Source organism: Bubalus kerabau, chromosome 2 (genome assembly GCF_029407905.1).
Source record: "Bubalus kerabau isolate K-KA32 ecotype Philippines breed swamp buffalo chromosome 2, PCC_UOA_SB_1v2, whole genome shotgun sequence".
Lineage (NCBI taxonomy): Eukaryota > Metazoa > Chordata > Mammalia > Artiodactyla > Bovidae > Bubalus > Bubalus kerabau.
In genome coordinates, this window is record NC_073625.1 from 64009609 (window position 1) to 64033384 (window position 23776).

The 23776-nt window shown below is 36.0% G+C and overlaps 1 long non-coding RNA gene across 1 annotated transcript; it reads right to left on the bottom strand.

Moving 5' to 3' along the window:
• Positions 1 to 3185: 3185 nt before the first annotated feature.
• LOC129644752 (uncharacterized) lies at positions 3186 to 23703 on the bottom strand. Its single transcript, XR_008710960.1, has 3 exons — positions 23664 to 23703; positions 5521 to 5640; positions 3186 to 3300 (listed from the first exon to the last, which is right to left on the bottom strand). It is a non-coding gene; the product is annotated as an uncharacterized LOC129644752 (long non-coding RNA).
• Positions 23704 to 23776: the final 73 nt, after the last annotated feature.

Below are 23776 nucleotides of genomic sequence, written 5' to 3' on the forward strand. Positions count from 1 at the left end.
GCCAGACTCATCAAGAAACAAAGGGAGAAAAATCAAATCAATAAAATTAGAAATGAAAATGGAGAGATCACAACAGACAACACAGAAATACAAAGGATCATAAGAGACTACTATCAGCAATTATATGCCAATAAAATGGACAACGTGGAAGAAATGGAAAAATTCTTAGAAAAGTACAACTTTCCAAAACTGGACCAGGAAGAAATAGAAAATCTTAACAGGCCCATCACAAGCATGGAAAATTGAAACTGTAATCAAAAATCTTCCAGCAAACAGAAGCCCAGGTCCAGAAGGCTTCACAGCTGAATTCTACCAAAAATTTAGAGAAGAGCTAACACCTATCCTACTCAAACTCTTCCAGAAAATTGTAGAGGAAAGTAAATTTCCAAACTCATTCTATGAGGCCACCATCACCCTAATACCAAAACCTGACAAAGATGCCACGAAAAAAGAAAACTACAGGCCAATATCACTGATGAACATAGATGCAAAAATCCTTAACAAAATTCTAGCAATCAGAATCCAACAACACATTAAAAAGATCATACACCATGACCAAGTGGGCTTTATCCCAGGGATGCAAGGATTCTTCAATATCTGCAAATCAATCAATGTAATACACCACATTAACAAATTGAAAAAGAAAACCTGTATGATTATCTCAATAGATGCAGAGAAAGCCTTTGACAAAATTCAACATCCATTTATGATTAAAAACTCTCCAGAAAGCAGGAATAGAAGGAACATATCTCAACATAATAAAAGCTATATATGACAAACCCACAGCAAACATTATCCTTAATGGTGAAAAATTGAAAGCATTTCCTCTAAAGTCAGGAACAAGACAAGGGTGCCCACTTTCATCATTACTATTCAACATAGTTTTGGAAGTTATGGCCACAGCAATCAGAGCAGAAAAAGAAATAAAAGGATTCCAAATTGGAAAAGAAGAAGTAAAACTCTCACTGTTTGCAAATTACATGATCCTCTACATAGAAAACCCTAAAGACTCCACCAGAAAATTACTAGAACTAATCAATGATTATAGTAAAGTCGCAGGATATAAAATCAACACAGAGAAATCCCTTGAATTCCTATACACTAATAATGAGAAAATAGAAAGAGAAATTAAGGAAACAATTCCATTCAGCATTGCAACGGAAAGAATAAAATACTTAGGAATATATATACCTAAAGAAACTAAAGACCTATATATAGAAAACTATAAAACACTGGTGAAAGTAATCAAAGAGGACCCTAATAGATGGAGAAATATACCATGTTCATGGATTGGAAGAATCAATATAGTGAAAATGAGTATACTACCCAAAGCAATTTATAGATTCAGTGCAATCCCTATCAAGCTGCCAACGGTATTCTTCACAGAGCTAGAACAAATAATTTCACAATTTGTATGGAAATACAAAAAACCTCGAATAGCCAAAGTGATCTTGAGAAAGAAGAATGGAACTGGAGGAATCAACCTGCCTGACTTCAGGCTCTACTACAAAGCCACAGTCATCAAGACAGTATGGTACTGGCACAAAGACAGAAATATAGATCAATGGAGCAAAATAGAAAGCCCAGAGATAAATCCACGCACATATGGACACCTTATTTTTGACAAAGGAAGCAAGAATATACAATGGATTAAAGACAATCTCTTTAACAAGTGGTGCTGGGAAAACTGGTCAACCACTTGTAAAAGAATGAAACTAGAACACTTTCTGACACCATACACAAAAATAAACTCAAAATAGATTAAAGATCTAAATGTAAGACCAGAAACTATAAACTCCTAGAGGAGAACATAGGCAAAACACTCTCCGACATAGATCACAGCAGGATCCTCTATGACCCACCTCCCAGTATATTGGAAAAAGAGCAAAAATAAACAAATGGGACCTAATTAAATTTAAAAGCTTCTGCACAGCAAAGGAAACTATAAGCAAGGTGAAAAGACAGCCTTCAGAATGGGAGAAGATAATAGCAAATGAAGCAACTGACAAACAACTAATCTCAAAAATATACAAGCAACTCCTACAGCTCAATTCCAGAAAAATAAATGACCCAATCAAAAAATGGGCCAAAGAGCTAAATAGACATTTCTCCAAAGAAGACATACAGATGGCTAACAAACACATGAAAAGATGTTCAACATCACTCATTATCAGAGAAATGAAAATCAAAACCCCTATGAGCTACAATTTCACGCCAGTCAGAATGGCTGCGATCCAAAAGTCTACAAGCAATAAATGCTGGAGAGGGTGTAGAGAAAAGTGTACCCTCTTACACTGTTGGTGGGAATGCAAACTAGTACAGCCACTATGGAGAACAGTGTGGAGATTCCTTAAAAAACTGGAAATAGAACTGCCTTATGATCCAGCAATCCCACTGCTGGGCATACACACTGAGGAAACCAGAAGGGAAAGAGAAACGTGTACCCCAATGTTCATCACAGCACTGTTTATAATAGCCAGGGCATGGAAGCAACCTAGATGCCCATCAGCAGATGAATGGATAAGAAAGCTATGGTACATATACACAATGGAGCACTACTCAGCCATTAAAAAGAACACATTTGAATCAGTTCTAATGAGGTGGATGAAACTGGAGCCTATTATACAGAGTGAAGTAAGCCAGAAAGAAAAACACCAATACAGTATACTAAGGCATATATATGGAATTTAGAAAGATGGTAATGATAAAATATCATGTATGAAACGAGTTGCCAGTCCAGGTTCGATGCAGGATACTGGATGCTTGGGGCTGGTGCACTGGGACGACCCAGAGGGATGGTATGGGGAGGGAGGAGGGAGGAGGGTTCAGGATGGGGAGCACATGTATACCTGTGGCGGATTCATTTTGATATATCGCAAAACCAATACAATATTGTGAAATTACAAAATAAAATAAAAAAACAGAAAAAAAACAAACTCATGTACCAGACAGATATCTATATATACTTAATGAGCTAGAATATATACTAAGATTTTGAAAATGAGGTATTTAAGAAATATTGTGCCAGGTTCTGGGTTTAAACTTGAAAATTGGTAAGCATCTCTGACAGATGACAAGTTTGTATGAAAGACACATTGTTATTTTTCTTTATTTCTGTAATCTAAATTGGCTGCATTCACTATAACATTAGAGTTGCTAAATAATATGAGAAATTAGGGACTTCCCTGGTGGTCTAGTGGTTAAGACTCTGTGCTCCCACTGCTAAGGGGGCCTGGATTCAATCCCTGGTCAGAGATCCTGCATGCTGCAACTGAAGACCCCACATTCTGCAAGTAAGACCTGGTGCAGTCAAACAGATAAATAAATAATTTAAAAATAAATAAACATTTTTAAAAAGTAATATGAGAAGTTATATGAATAAAAGTATCAATAGCAAGAGCAATAACACCTTGTTTCAAAACACAAGAATGCTGGATAAAAGATATTAAATTTCTTCTCAGCAGCTACTTAGGTACCTTGAATCATGAAAATTTATTGGCTATGTACAAATTAGAGAGGAGTCAAAGGAGAAAGAGAAAGGATGACCTGAAGAGTTAAACCTGTGGCAGATGTGGATAATAGAGCTGAAATATCTATGGTCGTGATCTGGAGGAGGCTGGGAGATTCAGCATGTAATAAATTTTCACTAATGGGAACAGAAGGTAAGAATACTCAGAAAAATGACTTTGAGCAAATTAACACTTTGAATATGTGAATAGGAGGCACTGTGGAACAGATTATTATACTACACTTAATCATGGTTCTGATAACACAGGCAGTTAGCATATATTTACACAAATAATAGACTTCTATGTCATATTCTAAAGGAGATCTTAAAAGCATCTAAGCAAATTTTGTCGATAGTTATCAAACAATCCAAGAGCAGTGTTCTTATTCAGGAAAAAATATTCAAAACTGCAATTTATTGTTTAGCTTGGTAATTATCTTGCCATTGTTCCTTAGAGGTTAAAGCATATTCTGAACCATTTATAGCCATTCCTAAAACACTGGCTTTAAAAACTCATCAGTGTAATTATATGGCCAGTATTAAAAATTTTGGGTAAACATACAATTCTACTAGTTAATTGCTATAGAATATATATATTTTAAAATTTCTTTCTTAAATATGATTGTATATTTATCTTATAAAGATAACTTTCCTGGCATTGCTGATTCAAATTGTATAATTGATTGGATTTCCAATAAAGAATATTTTCTATTGATTAAACAATAATTATTGAATTAATTTTTAAAACTTTTATGAACAACTTCAAGTTATATTCATATTATGCCAATGTTCTATTACTGAAGAAAAAGCATTAATTTGTAGTGACTTTTTCAAGTAATGTGTGTCATTGACAAAAATAATAACCCTGCTGGCTTCATAAATTTAAAGGGTTCCAAGTCATTAACATACAAAATTAATAATAAACCATTTAACATAGACCCTTGAGGGAGACCAGATGTTTCTGCTCAATTAGATAAGACCCAACCCTAGATGATAGTATATTTCATTCACCTTTTAAAATAAGCATAAAGCCACCCTGTAGAACTTTCACACAGCTAACAGTGACATGTCTAGGATTAAGGAAGACCCAGTGAAATGTCAAAAATATGCAAAGGTTAAAAGAAAAAAAAATCACACTACCATAAATACAAATATCAACCTTTTTTTTGTCCATATGGAAATATAGAGTCGATATGTTGTACATATATGTTGCACATAATATTGAATGATAAAAATTTTTTAAAAAATCAAAATTTGAGCAATGTAGTGAGGGGAGTGTTGTGATGTGATACTTTTGTTTTATATAAGCAAGTCACTAAGGCAGGGGAATTAGGTTGCACTTTTTGAGGAAGAGGTGTTGAAGGATTAGTAGACATACTTTAAAATTATCACAGAGGAGAATAAAGTGAAATTCCACATTAGAATATCACAAATGGATTAAGTACTTAAAGCTGAAGTATGAAGAGTGAGAACCATAGATGATATGCTTTGAGTGATCATAAGTGGTTGCTGAACTACTTTCTAAGAGAACGTGATTGGCAAAGCTAGCTGTTGCTCTTCAGGCTTTGCTGTATAATAGTCTTTAAGAACCAGTGTTGAATTATTGTGAAAAATAAGATACTGGAGAAGCTATTAACATGATTTCAGAAAGCAGGAACCAAAAGAACTTTGTGATGAAGTAGATGTGTCCAAAAGGGAGGCTAGCTGATTCTAGAAATCCTTTGCACTAGTTCTATTTAAAGCATCTCTTGTGATATTTATATTTCAATAAAAAATTGGGGTTGAATCTTTTTTGCATTGTGTGGTCAACAGCATATGAACTCTTGATAAATTCAAATCAAGAGTTATCTGCCCACCATTAACCCTTCACACCTACGTTATATTAAGTATATTCGTTGAAGTTATAAAATCTTTCTCACAAATAATTAAAACTGAACAATCAGGCAAAATCCATGAAAGATATTTAAAATACATTTTTATTTGTACTTAGTAAATTGTTATATGCTACTTACTTTGAGGAAAAATGTCAGCAAAGCAACACCTTTCATAAGGAGCTTCAGTTCAGTTCAGTCACTCAGTCTTGTCTGACTCTTTGCGACCCCATTGACTACAGCACGCCAGACTTCCTTGTCCTAAACAGAAAATAAAACCACATTTTTCTACATGACACTACAAAATCTGTCCTTTAATACTGTGGACAGTTTAATCACATGTTAAGACATATCATTTAAATAGTAAGAGTATTAGGATAAAATCTAGGTTATTCGAACAGTAGTCTAAAAACTGAATGGATTTTATGAGATGAAAATTGATTTCTCTGTCACATAGCAGTCTACTCTGTCCAAGCTGTAGGCAAGCTTTGTTTCATGTATTCCCTTTAGAATCTGAATTTGTCATGTTACTCTGCTATCCCCAAATGTTTCTTTCATGCCTAAATGGCAGAAAAAGAAGAATTGTCCCTGCTCAGGGGTTCTGATATTCAGTCCTTTGCCACCTGCTTGCATTATGCAGGGAGTCTAGTTCCAGATTTCCTATCCAGAGTATCTGTGGGCTTATATCTTGTCCCTAAGGGATTACAAATCACAAGCACCATGATAGTTAATAGATCTGAGATAGTTACCTCCTGGAAGTAAACAAGTGTATCTCTTACTGTTTCTTGTGGGATTCCTTTTTATTACTGGTCCCTGGATAATTTTTCTACTTTAAAATTCAGCAATGTTCTTATCAATTTTTTAAATGAAGTTTTCCTTTTGCTTTCTGAATTTTGCATTGTGAGTTAGGGTGTAAGTTTTTACTTTGTTCAACATTTCAGGTATAAATATTTTATTTGTCAAGATTCTGATTTTGTCATTTTTCTTCATGTTTTTCACATCAAATATGATCTAGTTATTATTATCAGTATTAAATAGTGATCTCCATCACATTATTAAATGACAATTTGATTAATTAGGAGTTAAGACATAAAGTATTATTTTTAAAATTATGGTACATTCATAGATTATCATGGGAGAAGGCAATGGCAACCCACTCCAGTACTGTTGCCTGAAACTCCCACGGACAGAGGAGCCTGGTAGGCTGCTGCCCTGGTAGGTCTCGAAGAGTCGGACACAACTGAATGACTTCACTGTCACATTTCACTTTCATGCATTGGAGAAGGAAATGGCAACCCACTCCAGTGTTCTTGCTTGGAGAATCCCAGGGACGACGGAGCCTGCTGGGCTGCCGTCTATGGGGTCCATAGAGTCGGACACAACTGAAGCGACTTAGCAGCGACAGCAGCAGCAACACAGGTTATCATACAGTCATGAAACATTGAATTTTCAAAGAATATTTAATGATTTGGGATGTGTTCACAATAAAATAATAATAAAAACAACATATGAAATTTGACATAAACATATATCAGATCAGATCAGTTGTTCATTAGTGTCTGACTCTTTGCGACCCCATGAATCGCAGCACGCTAGGCCTCCCTATCCATCACCAACTCCTGGAGTTTACTCAGACTCACGTCCATCGAGTCAGTGATGCCATCCAGCCATCTCATCCTCTGTCGTCCCCTTCTCCTCCTGTCCCCAATCCCTCCCAGCATCAGGATTTTTTCCAATGAGTCGACTCTTCGCATGAGGTGGCCAAAGTACTGGAGTTTCAGCTTCAGCATCATTCCTTCCAAAGAAATCCCAGGGCTGATCTCCTTCAGAATGGACTGGTTGGATCTCCTTGCAGTCCAAGGGACTCTCAAGAGTCTTCTCCAACACTACAGGTCAAAAGCATCAAGTCTTCAGCGCTCAGCCTTCTTCACAGTCCAACTCTCACATCCATACATGACCACAGGAAAAACCATAGCCTTGACTAGACGGACCTTTGTTGGCAAAGTAATGTCTCTGCTTTTGAATGTGCTATCTAGGTTGGTCATAACTTTCCTTCCAAGGAGTAAGCGTCTTTTAATTTCATGGCTGCAGTCACCATCTGTAGTGATTTTGGAGCCCAATAAAAAATAAAGTCTGACACTGTGTGCACTGTTTCTCCATCTATTTCCCATGAAGTGTTGGGACCGGATGCCATGATCTTCATTTTCTGAAGGTTGAGCTTTAAGTCTACTTTTTCACTCTTCACTTTCACTTTCATCAAGAGGCTTTTTAGTTCCTCTTCACTTTCTGCCATAAGGGTGGTGTCATATACACATTTGAAAAGTATGTAATAAATAAGTGAATTGCAAAATATTATTTCTTTTCTCCTTAAGAAATGGGATATGGAAGAGTCTTTGCATTTTTACTCTAAAATGAAGTTTATGACCATCATATTGAAACAACTAATTGGAAAATCTATTGGACATTTTTAATTGCATTCATCTAGAAAACGTTTTTATTCTCATATGAAACAATATGATAATTCAGAATCTATAGTTTTCTCTAAGAAACAGGGCTCATTTCAACTGAAATTGTACAAAGAAAGTATTATATAGAGAATACTGTAATTCTATAACATCTTAAATAATGAAGGTAAAAAAAAATCCTAAATAATTGAATAAATTTTCAAAGGGCCAAATTCTTTATAAAAGCAAGATACTTTCAAGATTAATAATTTCTTAGCAGAACCAAGATTCTGTCTTATCCTAAATATCAGCATTACTCATGTCTATTTAATTTATAGTTCTGATCAGTTAAATAAAATGCTCTAATCCTTGGTAAAATTTATTTTCTATCATTTGCTTTTTATATTTTCAATATCCAGAACTTTCTTCAATATATTTCCTTTTTAGTTTTTTCTTTATATCTGTATGCGTAAAGTAATGAGCACAGCTGTGTGAAAGTGAACTCAGGACACATTCTGAGTTGCTTGAACAACCAGACAGCTGGGAGGTGGACTGAGATTTTTAGCCTCCCTCTCTCAGTTTTTTGTATAGAAACTCCTGGGAAGTGGAAGAATTTTGATGATTTCATAAGGATATTCTAAGAAAAGAAATGGAGATGCTCAGGCTTTAAGTTAAAAAGAATTTTAATTGTTAGTTTCAGATTTGCAGATATGATAGTCTTACATTTTACAAAAAGAGAATACAGTCTTTGTCTCTATGGTGCTAAGGGGCAGGTGAGGCTCATGTTTACTTGCTAAACAAGTAGAAATTTATGTGAGAGGAAGGCAACTTTACCTCCTCTCTTCTCTCTTCCAAAAGTTTAAGTTGCTAGTCATCTGAATTTTCTGCTTGGCTATTCCTTTACTCCATACAACAAAGGTCCGTCTAGTCAAGGCTATGGTTTTTCCAGCAGTCGTGTATGGATGTGAGAATTGGACTGTGAAGAAAGCTGAGCTCTGAAGAATTGATGCTTTGGAACTGTGGTGTTGGAGAAGACTCTTGAGAGTCCCTTGGATTGCAAGGAGATCCAATCAGTCCATTCTGAAGGAGATCAGTCCTGGGTGTTCTTTGGAGGGAATGATGCTAAAGCTGAAACTCCAGTACTTTGGCCACCTCATGCGAAGAGTTGACTCATTGGAAAGGAGTCTGATGCTGGGAGGGATTGGGGGCAGCAGGAGAAGAAGGGGACGGCAGAGGATGAGATGGCTGGATGACATCACCAACTTGATGGACGTGAGTTTGAATGAGCTCTGGGAGTTGGTGATGGAAAGGGATGCCTGGTGTGCTGCAACTCATGGGATCGCAAAGAGTGGGACACGACAGAACAACTGAACTGAACTGATTCCTTTATTCCAAAGATTGAAGGCAAGAGGAGAAGGGGGAGACAGAAGATGAGATGGTTGGATGACATCATTGACTCAATGGACATGAGTTTGAGCAAACTCCAGGATGTAGTGAAGGACAGGGACACCTGGCATGCCACAGTCCATGGGGTCTCAAAGAGTAGGATAGGACTTAGCAACTGAACAACAACAAAGAATGTGAAACTCCAACTATGCTCATCAAAGCAAAATGACCAGTCAGATGATAATCTCTCAAGACTTTTTCCAGTAGTTGATTGAGAATGATGAGATTAGGGGAAAAAAAAAAAAAAAATATATATATATATATATATATAGCACAGGAGAAAGTCTTATGAAAACTAGAGCAGTCCTTTGGTTTAAAATCCTAATAAATATGAAGTGTACATGTTCCAAAATTTAAGTTACAAATAATCCCCATTTTACAGTGTTTTGGTTGTATAAATATGCATTTTTTAAAGTTTAAGGCTGCAAGAAGTAAAAAGTATTGTTGAGAATTATGTAAGTGATCATAGCTTTGTTTGCCTTCTTTCAAGTTCTAATAAGAAAGTTGAATTTGCTGAGAATATGATTTTTGTTCAAATACCTCAAAGTATTTCATTCAGTATTTTGATAGATATTTATTGAATGCTTAGTAATCTTATGGGAGGGGTGCTTGAAGTAGAACAGTTATGAAAATAAAACATTTCTGCCCCTTTGAAGTTAACATTCTTATGGATGGATTCAGTTGTTACTGATGTTATTAGGTGACCAGGAGGTAACAGACACTGTCAGCTTTTCTTGTAGTTCTTTGGGCTCATATGTTATATAACACCCAGTGATCACATAATTTTTCCATATCATGTTATTATTGCCATTTTATTTGTTTCTTTCCTCCCCCACAAACACATTAGAATGATATCAAATTATGTGAGGTTCAAATATTATTTTTGGCTTACCCTTATTTCCTGAGGTAAGATTGTGGCAAGTGTATAATTAGTGTTTGTTGAGAATTGAAGGGTCAAAACCAACCTTGCTGGAAAGATAATCACTCCTCTTCATCTCAGTTTTGCACAATATTCATCCTCTGTATTTCTTTTTAACTTTCATTTTGTTTCAAGTTTGAAAGGCCAGAAAAATGTGCCAGGAGTGTTCAATGCAGAGAGAACCATGGCCAGAGCATCAGCCAAGCTGAGACAGATGTAATGGATTGTGGCCCTGAGGAAGCAAAATCATTCAGGGTGCAGAGAATCTGCAGAGTGCAAAGCCAGGATCTTCAACTGGATACAAGTTGTGAGAAATGAGAAAACAGTAACAAACACTAGAAAAAAAAAGCAAAAGCAAAACAAAACACCTCTTACAGCATTTCTGTGGTAACTTCAATCTTAATTCATATTAAACAGTGACTGGTATATCTTTAACAGGAATTGACTGCAAACAATATTGTCTGCTGACATTTATTCCTAAGAATCATTCCTAACTGAAATTCTTGAAGAATCTTTCTTTTCATGCAGGTTATAAAATTTGATCTCCTGACGGGTTTTGTTTCTGGTTAGCTTCAGAAAGTTAATTTGGAGAACATTAAATGGTAGAGGAACTTAGACAACTACTCATTAAGTTTTATTTTCTGTCTCTTTCTCCTAAAGCATAATGGATGATAAGATATATTCAAGATGATGTTCACTAATTTACATTTTCCCTTTTATATTCTTTTGCTTTTAACAGTTATATTTCTTGTGGTGGTTAATTCTATGAATAGAATTTGCGTCCTATGTCTTATAGTTTCTAAAACTATTTTAATTTTATTTTTAAGTAAATTACTCTATCTCTTGAATAGATACATTTTCTGCAAACTAGCCCAAAAAAGTACAGTATTATGTAAGGTAATGTACCAGAATTTTTCTTTATAAGATAGTAAACTCAATTTATTTTTAAGACCCTTGAATGAAAAGTGCTATTAAATTCCTATGCTAAAAGAAAAAATTGGCTTTAATTCTGTATTTTTATCAAGTAAGAGGAATGAAAGAGAACATTATGTGGATAAGAAAAGTCAGTTAATGAATGTATGTAAAAATACAAACAACCAAACACACAAATAGAATATTTGTTAACTAGATATAAAGATTAATATGAAAAATATATATATGAAGTTAAAGAAGGAAAAAGTTTTGAAAGAAAAAGAAAAGAAGGAAAGAAAAAAAGCCTTCATACAATTGTAAATAGTCTTCATCATGGTCAAATTTCAGCACATTCCTCACTTGAAACTGTGCTATTAATACTTGACTCGGGATAATTTTCTCTCTTCTTAATATTTTGAATGTGCTTGAAAGTGAATGTGTTGGTTGCTCAGCCATGTCTGACTCTTTGCTACTCCATGGCCTATACCTGTGAGGTTCCTCTGTCCTTGGAATTCTCCAGGCAAGAATACTGGAGTGGGTTGCCATGCCCTTCTCCAGGGTATCTTCCTGGTGCAGGGATTGAACACAAGTCTTTTGCATTGTAGGCAGGTTCTTTACCACCTGAGCCACCAGACCTGCCTTGGCTACCATAAAATCGTTCACTTGCATTTCAAAATAGCATTTCTCTCTTTGTTAATTTCGGTGCTGCCATCAGTCTTGTCACATGAGTTTTACGGTACTTCTCTGACCACTCTATGTAATTTCTGGATAATATTATCTTGGTTGTCCATGAAAATAAATCCAGGAGCAATTCTGAAACTGACATCTGCAGCTTTTGAAGCTGAATCTGGCCTCTGTAACCTGACATCAAATTAATATTTGGAAACAGTTCTGGGTGAAGTAGAAAAGAAGAATATTTTTAGAAAAAGGGAGCCAGAGCAGGCTAAAGGCCTCAAGACTCTATGTCCGAACCTGAAGTGATTGTGAGGTTTTATAATTATAGTTCAAAGAGAGTGTGGTCAGCTTCTTGATATTCTTCTGACTGGTTGATGGTGAGGTAACTGGGAGTCAGTATCATCAATCTTCTGGTTCTAGCTAATCTGGGGTCTACAGCACTTATGGGTATCTACATGTGGGCAGCATACCATTAGGTTCTTCCTCCTGATGGAGGCTTCATTATCTGCAAACACTCAAAGATATTGTTTTGTATATTCCTTGATGGGACCCTCTGCCTGAGGCTGCACTATTGTTTCTCTTAACTATTCATCCCTTGTCTACAACCCCTCCCTTCTCTAATTAGCAAGTGTTTAAACCTGATTTTTGAAATTCAGGGAAGGTCAAGGAGGCTCAATGAAGCCTATTTCCTGTAATTAAGAAACTAGGGACACAGGAAGGCTTTTGTGCCCATGAGCCCTACAGGGTCATGTATGGTTTCACTCTCACATCATAAGAGCAGTCCTTAGAAGACATCATCATCTGCAAGTCACTTAGTGCTCATTTTAGCTCCTGCACACACAGTCTCGTGTTCCTGATTTAAATTCAGACACTCACCTTTCCTTCCCTGAAATCTCACATCATGACTCACCTGAATCTCTTATGGGGTTGGTGGTGATGACATGTCAGAGAGCCTTAACCAAAGAGATAACAGGAGACCCAGACTAGCAATTTCAATCCTTGCAATAGCAAGCAAAAATTTGCAAACTACTACTTCAGATTTAAGCACAAAGCAAAGTTTTTTAAAGCATAGATGGCTGGACAGCACCACCAATGCAATGAACATGAACTTGGGCAAATTCAGAAATGGTGAGGGACAGGGAGGCCTGGCATGTGTCCATGGGGTCACAAAGAGTTAGACATGACTGGGTGACTGAAGAACAACAGTACTCTCAAAGGGAGAGTGGGCTATTTCTGTGAGGTTAAACCAGCCCCCCCATACAGGTACAGGCTTAAGGATGTTTATAAGGAGTTATTCTGTGAGGAGTCAGGGGTGATCATGTGTGACAGGCGATTGCTATTTGACTGACTGTCTTGAGGCCATAAAAAGTTATTATTGTGCATGCCCTCACCTTTCATTTGTTAAGAAATTCCCATGGTGGTGGTGGAGGGAACCAGGTGCAGATTTTATAATACTGTTGTTATTATTAGTTTGGGTTTTTTAGAGGTGTTAGAGGTTTGTTAGACAGACTATATATCTGTCTAGTCTGGGCATGAGCTACTTAGTACAAAATTCAGACTTAAAGTGAAGAAGATAGAGAAAATCAGTAGGCCATTCAGATATAACTGCTAGGTAGTTAGAATAGGAGAAAGGACTCCAAAATGGATGTGGCTAAAAGACAAAAAAAGGAAAAAGCCCATGAAAATGGAACAAAAGAATATCAGTGGACCTGAGTGAGAACTTCAAGTGAAACAAATGCACCCCCTTCTTGGCTAGCCCAATTTGCCTAGGGAAGACTCAGGGGAAGGCGATAAAACATAAAAAGAGGCAGCTGGCTCCTTTGGGGTCAGCCTACCCTCATGCCTCAAGGGGTGTACTTTCCTTTGCTTGCCTAATAAAACTCTGAGTTGTAACACTGGTGTGCCTTTTCAAATCTTTACTGTGGTGAGACAGAACCTAGGAAATTACATACTCCCTAGACATAACCTAAATCAAATCCCTTATAATTATATAGTAGAAGTCACAAATAAATTCCAAGGGATAAGATCTGATAAAGAGTGTGTCTGAAGAACTATGGACAGGGGTTCGTGACATTGTACAAGAGACAGTAACCAAAACCATCTCCAAGAACAAGAAATGCAAAAAGGCAAAGTGGTTGTCTGAGGAGGGCTTACAAATAGCTGAGAAAAGAAGTGAAAGGCAAAGGAGGAAAGGAAAGATATACCCAACTGAATGCAGAGTTTCAAAGAAGAGCAAAGAGAGTTACGAAAGCCTTTTAAAAGTGAACAATGCCAAGAAAAAGAGGGAAATAGAATAAGAAAGACTAGAGAGCTCTTCAAGAAAATTGGAGATACCAAGGGAATATTTCATGCAAATATGGACACAATAAAGGACAGAAATGGCAAGGATCTATCAGAACCAGAAGAGATTAAAAAAAGATGGCAAGAAAACATGAAAGAACTGTACAAAAACGGTCTTAAGGACCCAGATAACCATGATGGTGTCACTCATCTAGAACCAGATATCTTGGACTGAAAAGTTAAATGGTCTTTAGGAAGCACTCCTACAAAGCTAGTGGAGGTGATGGAATTCCAGCTAAGCTATTTCAAGTTCTAAAAGATGATGCTGTTAAAGTGTTGCATTCAATATGCCAGCAAATTTGGAAAACTCAGCAGTGGTCACAGGACTAGAAAAAGTCAGTGTTCATTCCAACCCCAAAGTAGGGCAATGCCAAAGAATGTTCAGACTATCACACAATTGCACTCATGTCACACGCTAGCGAAGTAATGCTGAAAATTCTCCAAGCCAGGCTTCAACAGTATGTGGACTATGAAATTACAGATGTTCATGCTGGATTTAGAAAAGGCAGAGGAAACAGAGATCAAATTGAGCAACAAAGTCTGGGCATGGGCAGCCCACAGAAGTTGTATCATGTCACTCTGCTTCTTGTTTATCAAGTTCAGCTGCCCACCTCCTGACCATAGTTTCCCCCATTATGGGTGAGGTAAGGGGAAGGTCCCTAGGTGGCTGGGTTCTCAATGGACTTTACCCTCTTATCTTTAGTCAGCATCACTTCTTTTCTGGTATTTTCCAGGAAGGATCCCAAATGATTGGGTCTTACCTGCTTATTTCCCTCTTGTCTTTTTACCTCTATCCTTTCCTTGCTTCTAATGCAGCAAATTAGTTCTAACTATTGAAGAACTCTACTATTTTTCCAATTAAAAAAAATTTTTTTTCACTCACTGTTCTCCATCTATTTTTTGACCACCCTCAATGTCATGATGTATCTTCATATTTCCAGAATAAACTTAGATTTTTTTAACCTCGTATATGAAAGCTCCCTGAAAAATCCCTGACTTTCTTTCCAATCTCAATTCCTACTCTCTCTCTTATTAGTCTCCTCTTTTCTACTCTGGTATTTTGGTGAAGCTACTTAATTTTTTTCCAAAATAATTAATGTTCTTTCACACAATTAAGGAATTTAGCTCTTCAGAAATTCCACATGGTAGTTTATGTAACCATTGGTGTTCAACAATTTGTCATTTATAAGAACTGTAATTTAATGAAATCTTGCACTTTGGATCTACTTAATGATTCAGATGCTAATGAAAAAGCACACTTAGAAAGCAATCAAGTGTATCAGAGAAATTAAGTAAGTTTGTATGTCTCTGTTAGCATAGATTAGTGATATTATTTATTTCCTCATATTGGAGACTGCAGAGAACACAAACCATGACCTCTCTTTTAATGCAGACTCTGGTTCAGGTCATTAATATTTTAGAACATAAGGTAATAGAGAGAACTTGTATTTAATTAAACAGAATCTCCACTGAGATATATGCAAAATTTTAATCTCAAGATATTAAATGCTATTTCATAAACATTTACATATAAATATTTCTACCCTAAAGAGGTCATTCTTTATCCACTGTTTTTCTATAATAACATTCATCAAAAATAAAATAAAATATTGATTCTTCATATAAATATTTGCTTCAGTTTATAATATAACCAACCATAATCCCTCAAATTATCAATGACATAGAATAAAAATGTTAAGAAATTTTCATGAAAACATAATTATTTTTCATTTCTCAAATGTATTATAAATTTTACAAGGCATTTCTCATTCATATGTAAATGAAATATCATGAAATAGCTAAAGAAAATATAGCAGAATAGTACTGAGTAAAAACATGGGCTTGCCTCAGACAGTGAATATTCTGATGAAAACATCTATTTATCATCTGTTTCTTAAGGTCCTTATTTCCTTTGAAATAGTTTATAATTTTTCCATCTTCTTTAATGTTTTCACATTTAACTTGTCGTTTAACTGAGCTTAAGGGCCTGGGTTCTTTTTTCTTTGTATTAATACCCATGAGGAATCAAATATGCTTACTAATGTTCCCTAGAGAAAGCAAAAAGAAAGAGACTTGTTTCACTTACCATATCCAAAAATCCATCACTCATGGTGACTGTTTCTTTTTTCTTTATATTCTTCTCCAAGAGTAACACCCAAGAAAAGCAACACTAAACAAACAAACTCTCTCTCTCTCTCTCTCTCTATATATATATATATATATATATATCTGTTACACATAAAATGACTTTCAAACATTACCTCTCAGAATATAGTGAATGCTAAATATTTTAAATGGTAAATTTGTTGAAGGTGTAGCAAGCAGAGTTAGAGATTTCCGAAGAGACCTCTACTTTCATTTGTTAATCCAAAATATGCACTAAATCAAAGAATAGAATATATTCTGAGTTGAGCAGTTATCTTGCATTTAAAAAAATCTCTGACCTTAAGGATTTAGATGATTGACACTTCAAAGATTGCATTTACAATTAGGCCAAAAATTTTTGAACAAAGAATGCAACTCCATTTTTATAACTGAAGAAAGCTTTTGAACATATTGTGAATGTATCAGTAATTTAAAACTTGAAAGCTTTAAATATTCAGCATTCTCTAAAAGTAGAAGCTTATTAGTATTATGGATGTAATAATACATAAGAAGGGACTAATTTTTCATGTATCTGGTATTTGAAAGATACAGAAAAGAGGAAAGCCATAATAAATATTTTTATATATTAAAATATGTATATATATATAGTAGTGGTAATTTTCCACTGAAAATATATGGCTTTAAAAATTTTTAGCTGTCATTTACCATATTATAGAAGAGATAAAAAGAAAGTAGAAGACATAATACATTTAAAAATAAAGTTTATAATTTTGGGTTGAAGTGTTTTATACATTTCACATGTTAATTCCTTTTTTGTTACAGAAATAATTATCAAAAACAATTTGTTTCATTGACTATTACATTTATTTTTACTATACACTAAATATAAACACTATACAGAACACATCTTAATTACCCGCATAACCACAATGGTGTAATCACTCACCTAGAGCCAGACATACTGGAGTCTGAAGTCTAGTGGGCCTTAAGAAGCATGCCTATGAACAAAAATCATGGAAGTGATGGAATTCCAGCTGAGCTATATCAAGTTCTAAAAGACTATGCAGTTAAAGTGCTGCACTCAATATGCCAGCAAACTTTGAAAAGTCAGCAGTGGCCCAGGACTGGAAGTCAGTTTTCATTCCAATCTCAAAGAAAGACAATGCCAAAGAATGTTCAAACTACTGCACAATTGTCCTCATTTTACACAGTAACAAAGTAATGCTCAAAATTCTCCGTGGAAGACTTCAAAAGCATGTGAACCAAGAACTTCCAGATGTTCAAGCTGGATTTAGAAAAGGCAGAAGATCCAGAGATCAAATTGCCAACATCTATTGGATCATCACAAAAGCAAGAGAGTTGCAGAAAATCATATACTTCTGCATTATTCACCATACCAAAGCCATTGACTGTGTGGAACATGACAAACTGGAAAATTCTGAAAAAGATGGGGATATCAGACCACCTTACTTGCCTCCTGAGAAATATGTATGCAGATCAAGAAGCAACAGTCAGCACTAAACATGGAAAATGGTTCCAAATAAGGAAAGGAGTACATAAAGGCTGTATATTGTCACCCTGCTTATTTAACTTATATGCAGAGTACATCATGAGAAATGCCAGGCTGGATGAATCACACCTGGAATCAAGATTACAGAGAGAAATATCAATAACCTCAGATATGCAGGCGACACTACCCTTATGGCAGAAAGTGAAGAGGAACTGAAGAGCCTCTTGATAAAAGTGAAAGAGAAGAGTGAAAAAGTTGGCTTAAAACTCAGTATTCAAAAAACAAAGATAATGGCATCTGGTCCCATCACTTTATGGCTAATAGATGGGGAAACAATGGAAGCAATAGCAGACTTTTTTTTCTTGGGCTCCAAAATCACTGCAGATGGTGACTGCAACCATTAAGTTAAATGACCCTTTCTCCTTGGAAGTAAAGCTATGACTAACCTTCAGTTCAGTTCAGTTGCTCAGTCATGTCTGACTCTTTGAAAACCCATGGACTGCAGCATGCCAGGCCTCCCTGTCCATCACAAACTCCGGGAGCTTACTAAAACTCATGTCCATTGAGTCGGTGATGCCATACAACCATCTTATCCTCTGTCGTCCCCTTCTTCTCCTGCCTTCAATTTTTCCCAGCATAAGGGTCTTTTCAAATGAGTCAGCTCTTTGTATCAGGTGGCCAAAGTATTGGAGTTTCAGCTTCAATGTAAGTCCTTCCAATGAACATTCAGGACTGATTTCCTTTAGGATAGACTGGTTGGATCTCCTTGCAGTCCAAGGAACTCTCAAGAGTGTTTTCCAACACCACAGTTCCAAAGCATCAGTTCTTCAGCACTCAGCTTTCTTTAACTCTCCTATCCATGACTAACCTAGATAGCATATTAAAAAGCAGAGACATTACTTTGCCAACAAAGTTCCCTCTAGTCAAAGTTATGGTATTTCCAGTAGTCATGTATGGATGTGAGAGTTGGACTATAAAGAAACCTGAGCACTGAAGAATTGATACTTTTGAACTGTGGTGTAGGAGAAGACTCTTGAGAGTCCCTTGGACTGCAAGGAGATCAAACCAGCCAATCCTAAAGGAAATCAGTCCTGAATATTAATTGGAAGGACTGATGCTGAAGCTGAAGCTCCAATACTTTGGCCACCTGATGCGAAGAATTGACTCATTGGAAAAGACCCTGATGTTCAAAAAGATTGATGCCAGGAAGAGAAGGAGATGGCAGAGGCTGAGATGATTGGATGGCCTCCCTGACTAGATGGACATGAGTTTGAACAAGCTCTGGGAGTTGGTGATGGACAGGGAAACCTGGTGTGCTGCAGTTCATGGAGTCACAAAGAGTTGGACAGGACTGAGTGAATGAACTGAAGTATAAACACAAATAAATAATACTGACTTATTACTAAGTTTTCTGAAAAATAATTGTATAAGGCTTCCCTGGTGCCTCAATGGTAAAGAATACACAGTGCAGGAGACAACGGTTTGATCTCTGATCCCTGAAAATCCCACCTGACAAGGAGCTACCAAGCCCATACACCACAGCTACTGAACCTGTTCTCTAGAGTCTGGGAGCCCCAACTACTGAGCCCATGTGCTGTAACTACTCAAGCCCAGGTGACTAGAGCCCTGTGATCTGCAGGAAAAGAAGCTGCCATAATAGGAAATCTGCATTCTGCAACTCAGGAAAAGCCCATGAAGCAGCAAAGTTCCAGAGCAAACAAAAATAAATAAATAAATAAATATATATATATATTAATTTTATGAAACAATTTTATCAAAAGAGAAGTGTTAGATTGTAGATGAAACAGGGTCCTTCCAGAATTACAGTATTTAGAATGGTTTTTAAAATTCAATAAAGTTAAACTGTCATGTTTATTTATTTTGCTAGTTTGATTTTTCAAAGCAAATGTTGATGCTCTAATTTTCCAAAATTTGTCACCTATGTGTCCTTTTAAGCTGGCTCTTTTTTCGTTTTAATATGACTATATTGATAGATGACACTGATAGATAACATTTCTTTCTTGGCACAAGTCCCAGGCTCTTGTTCAAACCCCAGAATAGGAATCAACTACACTCCTCCAAGTAGACCTGATTTATGTAGAAATAGTATGTAGAAGTTAAATTCTTGCAGTTGTTCTGTGTTTCTCATTACTCATTCAGTGGATAGGAAAAGAGTAAAATTAAACACACACACGTTTTGTCATAAAAAATTTGGAGTATGAAAATGAGATGATGGATGGAATTTAAGTAATGAATATTTTATCAGCAGTTTCCAGTGTGGCTACTATTTAAAAATTTATGAAGTAAAAACACATTCTGCATCCACGTTTAAATATCAATAAACCCAAGAAAAAGTAATTCATTTTTGAGTTTCATTGTACTTCATAAACAACTCATGACCACCTTTCAAGATGTATGTCAGTCCAGCTTAAAAGTGAAATGCAGTCTATTATCCCAAGGGGACCTATGTGTAATCTAAAGGGTTTCTTAAAATTTCTGATTGATAGTGCACCTTGAATTCATAGTTTAATATTAATCACTTATACTTTAATCAGTTTGTAGATACTAAGTATCAAATGAGTGATATATAATAAAGTGAAAACTTCTGAAGGAAACTGTGAGTATAGCAAAGAGTTTCAAGCACATGTATGTACCATATATTGTACGAAGGACTTATACATAAATGTCTTATTTAGAGCTCTTAAGAATTCCCACTACTAAGTATTTTCTCATTTTATACATGAGGAAACATAAATGTTTAGCAGATAAAAGCATATTGAGAATCTGATTCAATAGAAATGAGTGAGTTGTGAGGTTATATAAAACACTAAAGTTTGAGAACAACTGACTTTGAAAGTCTTATTGCTCAAATGTAGTATCTGATGTAAACCTGCACAGTAAAATATTATAATATATTGTAGACATAAACAAGATTATCAAGAAATTAATCTCTTCATAGTTTCAATTTATATGAAAATAGCAATAGGAAATGACCTTTAATTGATTTTTCTCTTAAAAACATAAAGTATATATTTTAAAATATAAATTAAGCAATTAAGTCTTTTTTAATACTGTCTATTATGGAGGAACAGAAGTAAGTTTTGGCACCAAGTTCAAAGTCTAACTGATCTCTCTCTGATCTTGAAGAATGATTTTCATTCATTTACCCAAGATTCATTAAGTTTATTCACAGCTCTGTACACAGAGAAAAAGCCAATATACAAGATGGGTGATGAACTTGATTATCAAACTTGCATGTTGATAGGCAAATGGCATGAATAAATAAATGCATTAATAAAACAGTTCCAGAGCATGAATGCTATGAAAAAAAAAATATGGTGATATTATTCAGAGAAAAGGGCTTCCCTGGTGGCACTAGTGGAAAAGAACCCATCTGCCAATGCAGGAGACATAAGGGAGAAGAGTTCAATCTCTGGGTCAGGAAGATCCCCAGGACTGAAGCGACTTGGCATGCACACACACATTAAGAGAAAAAGGATAGTGCTGCTTAGTTTCACAAAGTTGCAGAGGTAATAGATTTGATATAGTTAAGGTAGCAAAAGAAAGTCTGGGATAGATTTTAAATGTGGGTTTACAGAAACTAGCACCATTGTATTTACTGAAATGGAGAAGATTGGGAGGTGTTCTGATTTGGATATTTTAAACTTGAGGATGTCTATTAAACATTCAAATGAGTTACCAAGAAGACAGTTGGCAGTTTAGTCTAGAGTTCAGATTCACTAAAAATATAAACCTGTAAATCTCCAGGCAACATAGAAGTATAAATATGTAAACCCAATCCATAGGTTTCCTGTCACCACAGTTCAGAGAATTCACTCTCTGATACATCTTTCCCTCCAAACAAACAGTGCTGTTAGATAAAGAGTTAGGTAGAAAACAACTAAACAAATGTTGATGAATCCTATAGAGATTGAAAACTATTCCCTTCTTCTCTTCTAAGTTCTTTAGCTGGTCTAGTAATTAAAATGGCATAAGACAGATTAACGGCAGATAAACAAATTTTGTTTGTGCCTGAGCCCTATAAAAATATGAGATTCCCTGATAATCAGGTAATGGGGGTTTACATATCAACCTGAGCTAAGGAGAAGAGGACTGGGGTCTGGAGCTTCAAAGAGGAAGAGGACAATTCATAGGAAAATGTGAAGAGCAAAGATTTGGTACACAATTATTTGTCACATCATGTAGCTATATATTTTGGATACAAAAGTTATCTTTGGTAATAGCACTCTTCCAGGCAAGGAATTCCTAGCTAAGTTTTCTTAAATAGTTAAGAGGGAGGGAATAAGCTCTTCCTGAGTTTTCTGGGCTCTTACTTTTTTCAAATCAAAATAATCCAAAAGCCAAATTGGCACTTTCTAGGGTGGCTCATTCTGCTTCCCCAGCCCTAAAAACACAAATTTCTTTGTGTTCCAGAGATGAATTAGAAAGACAGTGGTAATGGTTCTGAAAGATGAAGGTTTTTTGTGTTTGACTACACTTCCTAGGGAAGTTTCGGTGGCATAGTGCTAAAGAATCTTCTGGCCAATGCAAGGGATGCAAGAGACACAGTTAGAGGCCTGGGTTAGGCAGATCCCCTGGAGTAGGAAATGGTAACCCACTCCATGGACAGAAAAGCCTGGTTGGTTACAGTCCACGGGGTTGCAAAGAGTCAAACAGAACTGAGCCACCAAGCATGAGCCCACACACACACACACACACACACACCCACACACACACATTTTCAAAGGCAAGAAATAGGTAAAGGAGAAAAAAATGGATCCAAAAAGAGAAAGGGTCTTAGCCTCCATTATAAATGGAAGCCAGACTTCCTGATCTTGAAAGGTGACTGAAAAAAAAATGCTGTGAAACTCCTTGAGGATAAAGAAATTGGGACTTCATTGCACAACCTTTCAAAGAGGAATTTAGACATATTATCTACTGGATTTGTTCTTGGGTGTGAAAAAACTCCAATACGCACACATGCACAAGAAATGGCAGGAAGGATGGAAAGAAGGAATCAATGCAATCAACTTTTGAAATGTGAATTCATTTCAAATGAGGTTTACTGAAGTTATTGAATTAATTATATAAATGATAATGATAGGTTTGAAAGATCAGCTAGATTGGGGAGGGCAACGTGTTACTAGCAAGGAAAAGAAAAAATAGATGGGGGAAAGACAATAGCTGAGAGAAATATTACTGATAATTTGCAGAATTAATAAAAAGCATAACCTCACATTGAAGGAGCATGATAAAATTAATACACAAATATAAGCATAGAAATCTGGGGTACATCAAACTCTGTCAGGGAAAACTTGGCCTAGATAAGTTGAACAGGCAAAGCAGAGTTTTTTCAAGGCTATTGAGATATATGTGATCAAACCCAGCTCCACTGAAACAAAATAAGAATTTAAGCTTTGAAGTTAACTAGTGGAAGAGTTAAGGGTGAAGTGTTTAATGTGATTAGGTCATCTGTATTTGCTAAATACAACTTATCAAAGTCAGGCTCCTCCCCTCCCAGAGAGACCCAGAGGTAGGAGCTCTATCTTTCTGGACATTTCAAAGTGATGGCTCCCAGCTCCTTCAGAAAGACATTCCTTGTTGTACAACTAGCAAGAGGCTAGATTTATCCTTCAAAGCAGAAAAGATTTATAGTTCCAAGTTACCTTAAACAAATGTTCTAAGAAAAGAAAGATCAGGGGCCTATGGTCAGGAAAAAATTTCTCTCAAGTTTATTCAAACAGAGGGTGTAATCAGGCAGGACCCTATGACACCTTCCCAGAATAGACCCCCTACCCATGTCCTCCACCTGCTTTTGTCTGTAGAACATTTCAAAGAGTAAATTTAATCAGAGGAGTGAGAAAATGTGGAAAGAAAGGAATACAGTCAAGACAAAATAATAATACTTTAGCCATTAAACAAAGTCAAGGACCTTTAGTTTTTCCTCATGGACTATAGAAAATATTCTGAACCATGTCCTTTAAGGTGTCTTGCAGATACTGAAAACCCCTGCTGGGGGAAGAAGTTAACAAAACATTGCCCATT